This window comes from Miscanthus floridulus, chromosome 7 (assembly GCF_019320115.1).
Source record: "Miscanthus floridulus cultivar M001 chromosome 7, ASM1932011v1, whole genome shotgun sequence".
NCBI lineage: Eukaryota > Viridiplantae > Streptophyta > Magnoliopsida > Poales > Poaceae > Miscanthus > Miscanthus floridulus.
In genome coordinates, this window is record NC_089586.1 from 35,097,524 (window position 1) to 35,112,964 (window position 15,441).

The 15,441-nt window shown below is 44.2% G+C and overlaps 1 pseudogene; it reads left to right on the forward strand.

Moving 5' to 3' along the window:
• Positions 1-1,308: 1,308 nt before the first annotated feature.
• LOC136465329 (receptor kinase-like protein Xa21) lies at positions 1,309-14,697 on the forward strand (annotated as a pseudogene).
• Positions 14,698-15,441: the final 744 nt, after the last annotated feature.

Here is a 15,441-nt window from a genome sequence, read left to right on the forward strand (position 1 = left end):
CAGTTCCAATGGTGCACTGATGATGGTTTCTATCCTCATTAAATGACTTGTCATGTAGGCAAAATGCTGACATGGCAACGTAATTAATGAAGAAAGAGAGCAAAAATCATAGAAATGGTTTCTTCATGAAGAAACCAGGTCTACTCTTGACCCAATGCACCAAGAAACCATGAAATCGCCATTGGGGAGAAACCACCAATTTCTAGGGAGCTCGTGTCGCACTCCCATTGAAGGAAAAGATAGAGTTGGGAGAGAGAAAGAGAAAATAGTTATTACTCATAGAAACCATGGGTTGGAAATGAGTACTTTTTTGGTGCGATATCCTATATTATAGAAACTACTAGTTTCTTTCATTAGGACTGCCCTTAGGCCTCTCGCGGTGTATGGCGTAAGTGGTGTTTAGAAAGGAGAGAAGTTTTAAGCACCGCTCCTGCCGTTGGAGCGAGGAAAAGTTGGGAGCAACACATGTACTCCCTCCATCCCAATTTATCTGTTGTTTTCGGTATCCGTGCCACAACTTTAACTTAATTTGTATAAAATATGTGCAACATTTGTGTCTCCAAATGAATTTGTTAAAAAACTAGATTCAAAAATCTTTCCAATAATACTAATTATGTATCATAAATAATAATATTTTTTAATATATATTTTATTAAAGTTGTTTTTTGAGAGGTGAGAACGACAGATATTCTAGGACGGAGGAAGTAGAGGAGAGTTGCTCAGCCACCCATATCTCTCCCCATGCTGGTACCTGTCCTTGCCTGCGCAAGCTGTCCTTTTTTTTCCTGGTTCAGTGGGTCCATGCAATTCCGATGCCTACCATTGCAGTATTACTTTTTACAAACCCCTTGACTCACTGTACAGAACTTGACTCATTGACTTTTTTTGGCTCACTAACAAGGATTATACTAACACCAAGATGATGCCCCGTTGCTCCTCTTTTTTTTAACTGTCCCGTCCGCTGCTCTGAATCTTGACTGAAAACACTGTTCCGGCTGAGTTGTTGTGAGAGAAAAACACTACTCCAACTGAAAAAATAAGTTGAATAAACCAAATATGGGGTAAGCCGAACGGGGCCAGGTGACACCCCCACTGTAGAGATTATATTAAACAAAAACAAAGACTAAAAGAGCCCAAGCCGCCAGGCAGTTGCAACTTGCAACCAGCCTGTTGCTCGCAACTAGCAGCCACTAGCAAATTGGAATCTTTCACGTGCAGCTATGCAGCGCAATTAACAGACAAATTAACAATACTGACCTTGACTGAGTCAGCTCTGGTGACATAATGATTACTGGTTTCATGATCCAAAACCAGACGAACCTGCAGCCTTTTGCTAAAACAAACACAAAAGACCACCTCCCCAGCAGCCAAGCTCTCCATTACCAGCAAATCAGCAATGGCTCTATCTTGTAGGTCATTCTTGCTCGCCTTCGTCTTCCTTGCATCTTCTGCTAGTTCCATGGCGCTTGCTTTAGAGTCCATTCCAGCTGGTACATCCACAAGCAACATTACTGACCATCTTGCGCTCATGTCATTCAAGTCGCTTGTGAGGAGCGATCCGTCACGGGCCCTGGCTTCATGGGGCAACCAGTCTGTTCCGATGTGCCAGTGGAATGGCGTGGCATGCGGACTGAGGGGAAGCCACCGTGGCCGTGTGGTAGCGTTGGACCTCGGTGGGCTCAACCTTCTCGGCACCATTACCGCGTTGGGCAACCTCACGTACTTGAGGCAGCTCAACCTTTCATGGAATCGCTTTCATGGCATCCTTCCACCAGAACTTGGTAATCTCTATAACCTTGAGACTCTGCACCTTGGCTACAATTCCATCCAAGGACATATTCCGCCTTCACTCTCGAATTGTAGCCACCTTGTCAACATCTCACTCATCAATAATAACTTGCAAGGGGAGATCCCAAGCGAGTTCAGCTTGCTGTATAATCTCGAATTACTCAGTCTTGACCAAAATAGGCTTACAGGGAGAATCCCTACCAGCATTGGAAGCCTTGTGAATCTGAAAGTGCTGTCTCTAGATTTTAACAGCATGATAGGAGAAATCCCAACAGGTATAGGCAGCCTCGCCAACCTCGTAAGACTTAGCCTAGATTCCAACAAGTTCTCAGGAATCATCCCCAGCTCAGTTGGTAACCTCTCAGCATTGACCTTTCTTAATGTTTACAACAATAGCTTAGAACGAAGCATACCGCCACTTCAAGGCCTCTCGTCTCTTTCTTATCTTGAGTTGGGGAACAACAAGCTTGAAGGGCGTATCCCTTAATGGTTAGGAAACCTCACTTCATTACAAGTCATAGATTTTCAAGACAATGGTCTTGTGGGCCGAATCCCAGAATCATTAGGAAGTCTTGAGCAGCTTACAATCCCCTCTCTCTCAACCAACAACCTTTCAGGTTCCATACCCCATGCTCTTGGAAACCTCCATGCCCTCACTCAACTTTACATAGATACTAAGGGCACATTCAACAGTTTAGACGGCTGCCGTCTGCAAGCACGGGTCATGTCACATAGAGACAGCAATACAGACAAATTATACAATGGGTTGTCTTTTAGGCTATCTGTAAGATAATTAATTCTTGTACAGACTCATAAATTAAGGTGATAAAAAATGGCTTGTGAGCACGAGCCCCCGTCGTACAACGGTGCTGGAGCGGGCGATATAGCTTGGGAGCATGTAACACCCTAAAATTTGCCTCTTTTGGAAAATAGGTTTAAAATGATTTAATTCTTTATTTTGTGCTCATGAAATGTAGAAATAAATAAATTTCTCATGAATTTAAAATTTATCATAAAGTAGTAACATGTATGTACGTTCATGCCGCTGCATATTATTTTGTGAATGTTTGGTATTGATCAAAAATTTCAAAGAGAATTGAAATTTGAATTGGAATTGGTTTCGAAAATATATTTTAGGAAATAGAAAATGAGTTTTATTATTTCTCTTCCCCTTCTCTGTTTTCGGCCCGCAGGCCTTTTCTCCCCGCTAGCCCAGCTCTCCTTTTTCTCCTCCCTTGCGCACCGCGCCAGCCCAGCAAGGCACCGGCCCACTCGGGCGGGCTGGCAACTGCCTCGGCCGCTCGGCCCAGCAAGCCCCGCCAGCCCAACTCGGGCGCAACCGCCGCGCCTTCCCCGCGTTTCAGTCGATGACCGTCTGGCCCCACGTGCCAACGCCGTCCTCCTCCTCCCGCTCGCCCGCTCCGTTTTCGCACTCACCGAGCACCACAAAAGCCACAACTGCCGCGCCGAGGACGCCGTGGTCCGCCGTCCGCCCCTCCGCGCGAACCGCCGTCCCCGAGCCGCGTTTGTCCCCGATTGAAGTCGTGGTGAGCTTCGCCTTGTTTCCCTATACCTCCCCATGCCGTTTATTTTGAGTTTCGTGGCTTCTAGAGCCCTATTCGCGGGCGCCCGTGAGCTCTTGCTCGCCGGCCATGGCGACCGTCGCCTCGGACCTCTCCTCTGGCCGCCTTCTCGGCATGGACGAGATCGCATGAACCTCCGCAACTCCCCGGTGCCCTCGGTTCTTCTAACCGTGGCCCCTAGCCCCTGTACCGAGCTCGGCGGTGTGCTCTCGCTGCCATCCATGGCTGAGCCGCCGCGGCTGCTACTGTTCTGGCGCCGGCGTCACCTTCTCCCTCCCCAGATCTATCTGTGCCGCCCGATCATGATCCAACGGCTCTCAGAGGCCGATACCCATTCGCGGGTAAAATTGCTTAACAGACCCCCTGTTTTCACCAAATTGAACCCGCTGTCCCTAGCGTAGTTTCTAGAGTACGCTTTCTCGTTTTGAAAACATAAAGTTCACTGTTTTAGTTCAAAACACGTTTTCAGTATTTACAGAAATGCCACTAGATTTGTTTTGCTCATAAAAACTTCGTTTTAGCTCCGAATTGATCCGTTCAAATTGCGTTAGCTTCATAATTGCATAATCTACGTGTTAGTACCACTGTTAATCAAGTTTGTAACTTTTAAATTTCATGATTAGGTTTAATTAAATAAAGAGCTATAGAAAACCCCGTTTAATTCATAACTTTTGCGTTTTAGCTCTGATTTTCGTGAACTTCGCGTTGACGTGATCGTAGCGAGACATAGATTATTTTCATAAACATTTTATCTTGTTTTCTATACTGTTGGTGTATTGTTCTAATTATAGGATTGTTTGCTTTGCATGAATGTTCCTGGAATGTTGTGTGTTGCCGTGTTGGTCGTGTTCAGACGGTGAGGAGAACGTTGGAGATCAAGAGTTCTTCGACGACCAGCAGGACCAGCAAGAGTTTGTGAACCAAGGCAAGTATAGCATGGGCCTACCTTGATGTCCTATTCACTTTAATCATTTACTCATGTGCATGTGTCTAACTTTGATAACCATAAAGACATTCTAGTCATTTGATGACTTGTTCCCTTGACTCCTATGGGTTAATTGCATATGGGTAGATTGCTAGTGCTCTAACTGAACATGATCTACATGATTCTATGGAACTAAAAGTATAACGTGATTTGTGACAACTGATCCATAGGGCGAAGGTGCAAAATGAATTTTGATCATGTTGCTCCTGGCCCTTCATAAGGACTTATCTGTCGGCAAAAGCTAGGACTGACAGTGTGAAAGGTCCTAATGGCTAGAGGGGGGGTGAATAGCCTAATAAAAATTTCTACAACAACACTTAACCAAATGGTTAGACAATTATGAGGCGAAGCGAGGGTTGCGCTAGCCTACTCAATAATGCAAGCCACCTACCACAATTCTAGTTTAGATAGTGCCAATTCACACAAGAGCAATGACACTACCCTATGTTAGTGTGCTCTCAAAGGCTAACTAAAGAGCCACACCAACCAAGCATGCAAGCTCTCACAACTAGCTACACTAAAGAGCTTGTCAACTAGTTTGCGGTAAAGTAAAGAGAGTGATCAAGAGGGTTATACCGCCGTGTAGATGAATGAACCAATCAATCACGAAGATGAATAACAATGATGACCAATCACCTCGGAATCAAATGATGAACACAATGATTTTTACCGAGGTTCACTTGCTTGCCGGCAAGCTAGTCCTCGTTGTGGCGATTCACTTACTTGGAGGTTCACGCGCTGATTGGCATCACTCGCCAAACCCTCAATAGGGTGCCGCACAACCAACACAAGATGAGGATCACACAAGCCACAAGCAATTTACTAGAGTACCTTTTGGCGCTCCGCCGGGGAAAGGTCAAGAACCCCTCACAATCACCACGATCGGAGTCGGAGACAATCACCTCCTCCACTCAACGATCCTTGCTGCTCCAAGCCGTCTAGGTGGCGGCAACCACCAAGAGTAACAAGAGAAATCCGCAGCGAAACACAATCACCAAGTGCCTCTAGATGCAATCACTCAAGCAATGCACTTGGATTCACTCCCAATCTCACTATGATGATGAATCAATGATCTAGATGAGTGGGAGGGCTTTGGCTAAGCTCACAAGTATGCTATGTCAATAGAAATGGCCAAGAGTATGAGCTTGAGCCGGCCATGGGGCTATAAATAGAGCCCCAATCAAATAGAGCCGTTATACCCCTTCACTGGGCAAAACGCGTTCTGACCGGACGCTCCGGTCAGACTGACCGGACGCTGGCCCTCAGCGTCCGGTCGCTCAATGTCAGCCACGTGTCCAGACTCAACGGTCATCAGCCTCGACCGGACGCTGCTCCTTCGAACTGACCGGACGCGGAAGCCCCTGCGTCCGGTCGATTACAGTAAGCTCCCGAGCATGACCGGACACGTCCGATAAAACTGACCGAACGCTGAAGCCCCAGCGTCCGGTCGTTTCCAGTAAGCTCCTCGAGGCATGTTTTTTTGACCGGACGCGTCCGGTCCACCTTGACCGGACGCAGCCAGCGTCCGGTGCTCAACCCTAGCCACGGTGCCATCTGACAGCTCGACCGGACGCTGCCTTTCAGCGTCCGGTCGCTGAGTGACCCAGCGTCCGATCAGTAGACCGACGCCAGCATCATTTTGATCAACTCCATTTCAACTCTTACTTCTTCACCCTTGCTCAAGTGTGCCAACCACCAAGAATTTTGCATCCGGCGCAATAGAAAATAGACATTTCATTTTCCAAAAAGCGCCGAATCCCGCCGAGCAAGCTCGGCGGGAGGGAGAGAGGGACCCAAACCCATCTCAACCCTACAAGCACCTTGTGCACATGTGTTAGCATATTTTCACAAATATTATCAAGGGTGTTAGCACTCCACTAGATCCTAAATGCATATGCAATGAGTTAGAGCATCTAGTGGCACTTTGATAACCGCATTCCGATACGAGTTTCACCCCTCTTAATAGTACGGCTATCAAACCTAAATGTGATCACACTCTCTAAGTGTCTTGATCACCAAAACAAAATAGCTCCTACAAGTTATACCTTTGCCTTGAGCTTTTTGTTTTTCTCTTTCTTCTCTTCAAGTTTAAGCCCTTGATCATCTCCATGATATCACCATTGTCATGTTATGATCTTCATTTGCTTCTCTACTTGAAGTGTGCTACCTATCTCATGATCACTTGATGAACTAGGTTAGCAACTTAGGGTTTCATCAATTTAACAAACCAAACTAGAGCTTTCACAGTGCAACCGTGAGAGTCATATGGCTCTGGCTTTAGCTCAGTAATAGGACCTTTTATAGCTTGTTAGAGGTTACCTTTATGGCGCAAGAGGGGCTTGCCACGTTGGGTACAGGGCTGCCTCTGTTCCTATGTGTATAGCCACGATGGATATGTGCCATATGAAAGGGGGGTTCCTACATCTGCCTGCTGAGGAAACCTAGCGGCCCTAACTTGTTAGAAAAACCTATGAAATGACTTCATAGTGTACCCTGCCCGCTCACCTTGGCAGTGACATGGAAGTAATTAACCCAGGCATATGGGAATCACGACTCGTGGTGAATGTGCACCACCTCTTCAGAGGGTAACAAACTGTTATAACAGCCGTGCTCACAGTCACGAGCAGCCCGGAAAAGGGAGCTTAAGCATAACTTGATGTTTCATGACTCAATTGGTTCTGATATATGATTATGTGGGTTGAAAAGGGAGCTTAAGCATAACTTGATAATACTTGATAATAAAATCTTGACTTACTAAAAGTGCTAACAGCAGTAAACCAATGTCATTCTTTTTGAGCCTCATGAACCCCATGTTATCTTGTTGAGTACGGGATATACTTACGCTTGTTTACTTTCTATATTTGGATAAAAATCCCGGATGGGTAATAGATGACAACGTGTATGAGGAGTTTCCTGAGGATTATTAGGCTTGTGGTCAACCAGTTGACCTTCCCTGTGATGGAGTTCCACGAGAGAGAGAGAGAGTATCTTTTATTTTCCGCTGTGATGTGTAAGACTAAGTTATGTTATTATCGTGATGTAAGTTACACTGTGATGATACTCTTTTATAATTTGTCAGCTTGTGTGTGACTGATCCCTGGGCACACATGAGTTAGTGCATTCAATTTTATCCTTAAAATTGGGTGTGACAAATTGGTATCAGAGCTGTGTTGACTGTAGGACGCAAGCCTAGTAGAAACTGGTCGTTTTAAGGTTTAGATATTGCTACAAAAACCCTTGTTCTATGCACCTTGATATTTTCTTCTCTACTATATTTCTACCCTTGTTATTCATCTCTACCTTGGTGCTTATTTTGAAGACTTTGTTCTTATCTTTACCCCTTGATTTGATATGCTTTTAGAACTATCCCTCATCACCTTCTTGCGTGATCTGAAGAAAAGTCTTAGGATTGTTACCCTAGTACAATAAGGACGATAGTATCGCAAGTTGAGTCTATGATTGAGTTGTGCATCTTTATTGCTTGTTGATTTGTCATTATGCTTATGAATATTTTGAATCTTTGTAATGATTGCAATGATCTTGTTGGGTGTTCCCATAATTTTATTTAGCTTATAGGCCTAAGGTATAAGGATTAATAAAATAAATAGTCGGGCTTTGGTTATCCCCTGTTTCCTGTATCCTATCTTTTCGGAGCAGCCTTCACTCTTTGGCTTATATCTCTGACTTTGGATGACCAAAAATCATGAGAAAATTATGGACAATAGTAGACTTCAATATCTTTCTCTGAGCGAAAGAATCACCTTTATAGCTATTTTGCTTATGGAGATACGAAAATCACAAGGTGATGCATTTGTGCTGTTTGGAACCTAGAACGGTTTCTGTTGTGTACCGTTTTCAACCAAATTATCTTCGGAATTTGGAAAAGTGTTCTATAAAGAAGTTGTGGATAATTTTATAAGATTTCTAACGGTATAAGCTACAACTTCATTAGATTAACAGAATGGGAGTTACAGCTATTTTACTGCACTGCTATTTTTCATCTCGCGAGGAATTTCAGGTTTCTTGCCCATACACAAGAGTATCGTTGGGATGTCAGAACATCTAGATACTAGTTAGCTCATCTAAAAGAAGTAGATGTAAGCTATACTTTGGTGTCCCCTAGTCTATCTTTTCTAAGGGGGTAGCCAAGTTGAAGAATGTGCAAGCTGAATTGTCCTATGTTCTTGTTTGCGCAGCGGAAGCGTGGTGGTACCTAAAGATGTGAGAGAAACTCAGAGTCTCAATGAGGTTTGGTTAAAGGTTCAACGAAGGTTTATCCAAGATCATTAATATTTTGATAGAGCTACTAGAGAAGCTTTCAAGTTAGTTTAGATCAAGAGACCTCAACTAAGTGCTGAAGGAATCCAAGAAGAGGTTGGAGTGGAACCTATGTATTAGCTTTGCCAAATCAGGACAAGGGCTTTATGTCCACTAGGATGCACTTTATCAAGGTGTGGAATGTGTCCTTATGCAAGAAGAAAAATGTAGTACCTTGTTCATTAAGTCAATTAAGGAAGCGTGAGTTGAACTACCTAACAAGTTATCTGAAGTTACCCATTGTGGAGCATGAAAGTACTATCTTCTTAGAAGTACAAGTGACATCTAGGAGGATCACAAGAATCTACAGGACATCTCCACCAAGTTGGTCTTGAGCTTGTGATATCTTTGTGGGGATGAAATTTGAATATGACTTGGAAAAGTGATATCACCTGGAGAAGCAAAAGTCGTTGTCGATGTCCTTAGCAAGAGAGAGAGAGAGAGAGAGAGAGAGAGAGTTATGCTAAGAAGATTCGAACAACACCAAGGACTAAGAATTGTACTCCAAGTTCGAGCAACTTAACCGGAATCATTCATGTTTTGAAGATTGGTGGAAGAATTTCCTTCTGACCAATAAAGTAGGGAATTTTCTTTGGAAGGTGGTTATTTTAGAAAAAGAATTGGTATTGTGGACTCAAAAGGAAAGGTGGCCTAGTGATTGGAGTTACCGGAGTATCGTTTGGAGTATCAATCAGAACCTTAGAATTAGTTGGACAAGATACTTGGAGTAAGATCAACAGATATGCAAGGTAAAGTGGGATCCTTATCAAGACGATTGGACTACATGAGGAAATAAAGGAGAATCTAAAGATGGAGTATTCCTATCTCTCAGTCGACGTCGTCCGAATCTCGAGGATGAGATTCATCTTAAGGGGGGGTAGAATTGTAACACCCTAAAATTTGCCTCTTTTGGAAAATAGGTTTAAAATGATTTAATTTTGTATTTTGTGCTCATGAAATGTAGAAATAAATAAATTTCTCATGAATTTAAAATTTATCATAAAGCAGTAACATGTATGTGCATTCATGCCGCTGCATATTATTTTGTGAATGTTTGGTATTGATCAAAAATTTCAAAGAGAATTGAAATTTGAATTGGAATTGGTTTTGAAAATATGTTTTAGGAAATAGAAAAGAAGTTTTATTATTTCTCTTCCCCCTTCTCTGTTTTTGGCCCGCAGGCCTTTTCTCCCCGCTAGCCCAGCTCTCCTTTTTCTCCTCCCTTGCGCACCGCGCCAGCCTAGCAAGGTGCCGGCCCACTCGGGCGGGCTGGCAACTGCCTCGGCCGCTCGGCCCAGCATGCCCCGCCAGCCCAACTCGGGCGCAACCGCCGCGCCTTCCCCGCGCCCGCGTTTCAGTCGATGACCGCCTGGCCCCACGTGCCAGCGCTGTCCTCCTCCTCCCGCTCGCCCACTCCCGGTCCAACGGGTCACGCTGCAACCGCCGCTCCACTCCGCGTCATGGGGGCGCCCTCCCGAGCGTCCGGCCTCTACAAAAAGGAGCCGAGACCCCCCGCGCATTCCTCTGTTGCTCCCCGCTCCGTTTTCGCACTCGCCAAGCACCACAGAAGCTGCAACTGCCGTGCCAAGGACGCCGTGGTCCGCCGTCCGCCCCTCCGCGCGAACCGCTGTCCCCGAGCCGCGTTCGTCCCCGATTGAAGTCGCGGTGAGCTTCGCCTTCTTTCCCTATACCTCCCCATGCCGTTTATTTTGAGTTTCGTGGCTTCTAGAGCCCTATTCGTGGGCGCCCGTGAGCTCTTGCTCGCCGGCCATGGCGACCGTCGCCTCAGACCTCTCCTCTGGCCGCCTTCTCGGCATGGACGAGATCGCATGAACCTCCGCAACTCCCCGGTGCCCTCGGTTCTTCTAACCGTGGCCCCTAGCCCTTGTACCGAGCTCGGCGGTGTGCTCTCGCTGCCATCCATGGCTAAGCCGCCGTGGCTGCTACTGTTCCGGCGCCGGCGTCACCTTCTCCCTCCCCAGATCTATCTGTGCCGCCCGATCTTGATCCAACGGCTCTTAGAGGCCGATACCCCTTCGCGGGTAAAATTGCTTAAGAGACCCCCTATTTTCACCAAATTGAACCCGCCGTCCCTAGCGTTATTTCCAGAGTTCGCTTTCTCGTTTTGAAAACGTAAAGTTCACTGTTTTAGTTCAAAATACGTTTTCAGTATTTACAGAAATGTCACTAGATTTGTTTTGCTCATAAAAACTTCGTTTTAGCTCCGAATTGATCCGTTCAAATTGCGTTAGCTTCATAATTGCATAATCTATGTGTTAGTACCACTGTTAATCAAGTTTGCAACTTTTAAATTTCATGATTAGGTTTAATTAAATAAAGAGCTATAGAAAACCTCGTTTAATTCATAACTTTTGCGTTTTAGCTCCGATTTTCGTGAACTTCGCGTTGATGTGATCGTAGCGAGACGTAGATTATTTTCATAAACATTTTATCTTGTTTTCTATACTGTTGGTGTATTGTTCTAATTATAGGATTATTTGCTTTGCATGAATGTTCCTGAAATGTTGTGTGTTGCCGTGTTGGTCGTGTTCAGACGGTGAGGAGAACGTTGGAGATCAAGAGTTCTTCGATGACCAGCAGGACCAGCAAGAGTTTGTGAACCAAGACAAGTATAGCATGGGCCTACCTTGATGTCCTATTCACTTTAATCATTTACTCATGTGCACGTGTCTAACTTTGATGACCATAAAGACATTCTAGTCATTTGATGACTTGTTCTCTTGACTCCTATGTGTTAATTGCATATGGGTAGATTGCTAGTGCTCTAACTGAACATGATCTACACGATGGTTAATGGTTCTATGGAACTAAAAGTATAACGTGATTTGTGACAACTGATCCATAGGGCGAATGTGCAAAATGAATTTTGATCATGTTGCTCCCGGCCCTCCATAAGGACTTATCTATCGGCAAAAGCTAGGACTGACAGTGCAACCGTGAGAGTCATATGGCTCTGGCTTTAGCTCAGTAATATGACATTTTCTAGCTTGTTAGAGGTTACCTTTATGGCGCAAGAGGGGCTAGCCACGTTGGGTATAGGGCTCCCTCTGTTCCTATGTGTATAGCCGCGATGGATATGTGCCATAGGAAAGGGGGGTTCCTACATCTGCTTGTCGAGGAAACCTAGCGGCCCTAACTTGTTAGAGAAACCTATGAAATGGCTTCATAGTGTACGCTGCCCGCTCACCTTGGCAGTGACATGAGAGTAATTAACCCGAGCATATGGGAATCACGACTCGTGGTGAATGTGCACCACCTCTGCAGAGGGTAACAAACTGTTATAACAGCCGTGCTCACGGTCACGAGCGGCCTGGAAAACTCACAGAATAAATGGCTACTTATAATGTTGTTTATATATGATGACTATGATGATATTATGATGATGTTTCATGACTCAATTGGTTCTGATATATGATTATGTGGGTTGAAAAGGGAGCTTAAGCATAACTTGATAATACTTGATAATAAAATCTTGACTTAGTAAAAGTGCTAACAGCAGTAAACCAGTGTCATCCTTTTTGAGCCTCATGAACCCCATGTTATCTTGTTGAGTACGGGATGTACTTACGCTTGTTTACTTTCTATATTTGGATAAAAATCCCGGATGGGTAACAGATGACAACGTGTATGAGGAGTTTCCTGAGGATTATTAGGCTTATGGTCAACCAGTTGACCTTCCCTGTGATGGAGTTCCACGAGAGAGAGTATTTTTTATTTTCCGCTGTGATGTGTAAGACTAAGTTATGTTATTATCGTGATGTAAGTTACACTGTGATGATACTATTTTATAATTTGTCAGCTTGTGTGTGTGACTGATCCCTAGGCACACATGAGTTAGTGCATTCAATTTTATCCTTAAAATTGGGTGTGACAGAGCACGAGCCCTCGCCGTCTCTTCGTGAAAAGACGGCACACCCATCTGTTGGCTGAGTCGAGGGTTTTTTTTTTATAAAAATAACATCTCCCAGACGACAAAAAGACGACCGTTGTACGTGCCCTAATGAACTATAAGGCCCTTTGCCTCCGATGTTAAATCTCTCTTCTCTTGAAATTTTGAACATACAATTCAATAATCTGGTCGGGGTTCTTCCACCTAATTTAGGCAATACACTTCCAAACTTACAACAGTGTCTTGTAGCATTTAATCAATTTCACGGCGTGCTGCCGTCATCCTTGTGCAATACTTCCATGCTTCAAATCATTCAAATAGAAGAAAACTTTCTATCCGGAACAATTCCACAGTGCTTGGGAAGTCACCAACAGAACCTTGCCTCTGTGAGCCTAGGAGGAAATCAGCTTGAAGCATCCAATCTTACTGATTGGGGCTTTATGACTAGTTTGACCAACTGTAGCAATATGAGATGGTTGGAACATGGTGCTAATAAACTACGTGGTGTGCTGCCCAATTCAATTGGTAATCTATCAACTCAACTGGAGTATCTTGGCATAAGAGACAACCTTATAACAGGAACACTACCGGAAACAATAGGGAACCTCATCGGCTTAGGTGAATTGTACATGCAACATAATGTTCTCGAAGACACTATTCCTGCATCTCTTAGCAAACTGAACAAATTGAGCAAATTATATTTATCAAATAATAATTTGTCAGGACCCATCCCTGTAACTCTTGGCAATCTAACACAACTTTTTATCCTTGACCTCAGTACCAATGCAATCTCTGGAGCTATACCTTCTAGCCTCAGCAGTTGTCCTTTACAGTCACTGGATCTTTCTCACAACAATCTTTCTGGCCCTACACCTAAAGAGCTATTTTTCATATCAACCTTGACGAGTTTCATGCGTCTTGCCCATAATTCCTTATCAGGGACATTGTCACCAGAAGTAGGAAATCTAAAAAACCTTGATGAACTTGATTTCTCTAATAATATGATTTCTGGCGAGATTCCAACCTCCATTGGTGAATGTCAAAGCTTGGAACATCTCAATACATCTGGAAACCTTCTTCAAGGGTCAATTCCTTTGTCCCTAGGAAATCTGAAGGGTCTCTTGGTGCTCGACCTTTCCTACAACAATTTATCTGGGACCATCCCAGAAATCCTTGGTAGCTTGACAGGCCTTTCTTCCTTGAATCTCTCATTCAACAGATTCCAAGGTCAAGTCCCAACACATGGGGTATTTCTCAATGCATCTGCAATCTTGGTCAGGGGAAATGATGGCCTATGTGGCGGTATCCCTCAATTGAAATTGCTACCCTGCTCAAGCCACACCACCAAGAAGACACATCAGAAATTCGCCATAATAATCTCAGTATGCAGTGGATTTGTTCTTTGCACATTAGTATTTGCACTATACGCAATCAACCAAATGAGACGGAAGACAAAGGCAAATCTACAAAGGCCAGTTTTGAGTGAGCAGTATATAAGGGTCTCTTATGCTGAATTGGTCAATGCAACAAATGGATTTGCACTTGAGAATCTCATTGGAGAAGGGAGCTTTGGCTCGGTTTACAAAGGAAGGATGAGAGACAGTGACGAAGATAAAGCCATCGCTGTTAAGGTTCTAAACCTCATGCAACGTGGTGCATCTCAAAGTTTTGTCGCAGAATGTGAGACATTAAGATGCACTCGACATCGGAACCTTGTTAAGATATCGACGGTCTGCTCAAGTATTGATTTTCAGGGCCGTGACTTCAAGGCCCTAGTGTATGAGTTTTTACCAATTGGAAATTTAGACCAATGGCTGCACCAACATATCATGCAAGATGGTGAAGAAAAGGCACTAGATATAATTGAGAGGCTATGTATTGCTATTGACGTGGCATCATCACTTGATTATCTTCATCAACATAAGCCGATGCCAATTATTCATTGTGATCTTAAGCCAAGCAATGTCCTCCTTGACAGTGACATGGTTGCTCATGTTGGTGATTTTGGGCTTGCGAGGTTTCTACATGAAGACTCAGAGAAATCAAGTGGCTGGGCATCAATGAGAGGATCAATTGGTTATGCTGCTCCAGGTGTGCTTCTGTATTTTTGTTAGCTGTCTACTAATATATTCCGCGATGTTGGTTTCAATCAAAATTTAAGGATTTGTTGCTGTTTCGCTTGCTTAGATATGAGATAAGTATGGCTCCATATAAATATTTTTTTTTCAAGAATGTGAAAGAACTGAAATCTGTGAAATTTGAACAAACTACAATACATACCTAAACGTAGTGCAAATTAACTTTATACAAAAATATTTCATGAACACAAAATTCTTCAGAAACAACTTTCTGAAACAAGAACTCCTGTTGGTTGGTTTCAGAGTATGGACTCCAGTACATTTGTGGGAACAGTACTCCACAACCGCCCTGACGCAAACAATATTGTAGGCGCCGACATTTGTGTCTACAGTATTGTAGGCGCCGTTGGACTCCCGTACGGCAAAAAGCCCCCCACATGCCTCAGGGCATCAATAGTGGGCGCCAGGATTCACCATACCTGGTACACATGGTAGGGCTCCTCACATACCAAATAGTATTTTGCAGGTACCGACATCTACCCTTCCTGAAGAAGACAACGCAAACTCCCCTGTGCACCTGACATTCTACAGTGACATCAATAGTATTGTAGGCGCCCACCATCATCACTGTCCTCATCGGCGTGGGCAACAAGACTTAGTAACATCCGTACTCTCTCCCTCTCACCTGTAAAGCCATCCCCTTCATCTATAAAAGGGGATGCGCTCCCTCCAACGAAGGAGGTCGACTTCTTCAAGTTGAGATTCACTAGATCGATAGCT